Source organism: Carlito syrichta, unplaced genomic scaffold (genome assembly GCF_000164805.1).
Source record: "Carlito syrichta isolate Samal-C Ts95f unplaced genomic scaffold, Tarsius_syrichta-2.0.1 Scaffold305238, whole genome shotgun sequence".
NCBI classification, from domain to species: Eukaryota; Metazoa; Chordata; class Mammalia; order Primates; family Tarsiidae; genus Carlito; species Carlito syrichta.
Genome location: NW_007249334.1, coordinates 44,072 through 45,566, shown reverse-complemented (window position 1 = coordinate 45,566; position 1,495 = coordinate 44,072). Strand labels below are relative to the sequence as shown.

Genomic DNA, 1,495 nt, shown 5'->3' with positions numbered 1-1,495 from the left:
CTCCCGGCCACCGCAGCCTCGACCTGCTGGGCTCCGGCGATCCTTCCGCCTCAGCCTTCCAAGTAGCTGGAACTACAGGCGCGCACAACCACACCCAGCTAGGTTTTTGAATTATTGTAGAGATGAGGTCTCACCAAGTTGCCCAGGCGGGTCTCAAACCCGTGGGCTCAGGCAATCCACTCACCTCAGCCTCCCAAAGCGCGGGATTACAGGCTGAGCCACCGAGCCCGGCTTCATTTATTCTTAATAGGTAATCTCTTCACATGGCGTACAATTCTAAGGGGAACAAAATGGGTGTCCGGTGAACAGTGTACCTCTCCCATCCCATCCCTCAGGCATCCCGTTCCTCTTGCTAGAGAATCCGCCAGTTCCCGACACGTGCCAGCAGTGACATTGCATCTCTTAGGAATGCGTCTTGCTGTGGAGCTGATAAGGGGTTTAAGAAGGTTGTTGGACCTAGCTGCTTCTCTTACTCCCACTCTTATCTGCTGCATGTTGACTTATCTCATCTCTGTCACGAGATCAGCGCTACAGCGCCAGAGCCAGACAGCAAGACATATATCTCCGTGGCATGTTTGTTTAGATAAATCCAAGTCAAACTGCTTGTTGTCATTTACTGCGAGATTCTGGTTCTGACATTGAATGGATTCTCCTAATGGCCCTTACCCACTGCATGACCGTAACAATGTGTGAGGACAGTAATGCTCAGAGAGAGGGGAATTAAGTATGGCGGGGCAGACATTGACTTGTGGAGAGGGCATCTGGTGCCTAGAGAGAAAAATGGTGGAAGAGGGCAGTTTTCATTATTTAACAACCCTATTGTTGCAGAACTGGCATGTAATAAACTGCATTTATTTAAATGGTGCAGCATGGTAACTGCCAATGTGTGGACACATCCATGAAATCGTCATCTCAGTCAGGATCATTTAGTCATCACCCCCGAAGACTTTCTCATGCTCTCTTGCAATACCTTCCCCTTCCTGCCTCTGCTGTCCATTTTATGTTCCTTTAGATCCTTTCGTATTTTCTAACATGTTACATAAATGAAATAAATACCTTGTATTATACCATATAAATAAATACATTATATACATTATATATAACATGAATGCACTATACTCTTTTTTCCTAGCTTTTTTCACTCAGCGTAATTATTTTGAGAGCCATCCTTTTTGTCCTCTTGTTTATTCCTCTTGTTGAGTAGCATTCCATTAAATGGATATACTATAATTTGTGGATTTGTTTTCCTGTTTATGGACATTTGGGTTTTTTCAGTTTGGGACTGTATCACTTGGAGATAGGCTGATAAGTTAAAAATGTGTACCACCCTAAAGCAGTCACTAAAACATCAGAGAGTTACTGTTAAAAAGCCAACAAGGGGCCGGGCTCAGTGACTCAGGCTATATAATCACAGCACTTTGGGAGGCTGAGGTGAGTGGATTGCCTGAGCCCGCGGGTTCGAGATCCACCTGGGCAACTTGATGAGACTTCATCT

General features: G+C 45.4%; 1 protein-coding gene across 5 annotated transcripts in view; it reads left to right on the top strand.

The window, feature by feature from the left end:
* PPP6R3 (protein phosphatase 6 regulatory subunit 3) overlaps nucleotides 1-1,495 on the top strand; it is a 99,324-nt gene that overhangs the window by 75,635 nt on the left and 22,194 nt on the right. The window lies entirely within an intron of this gene.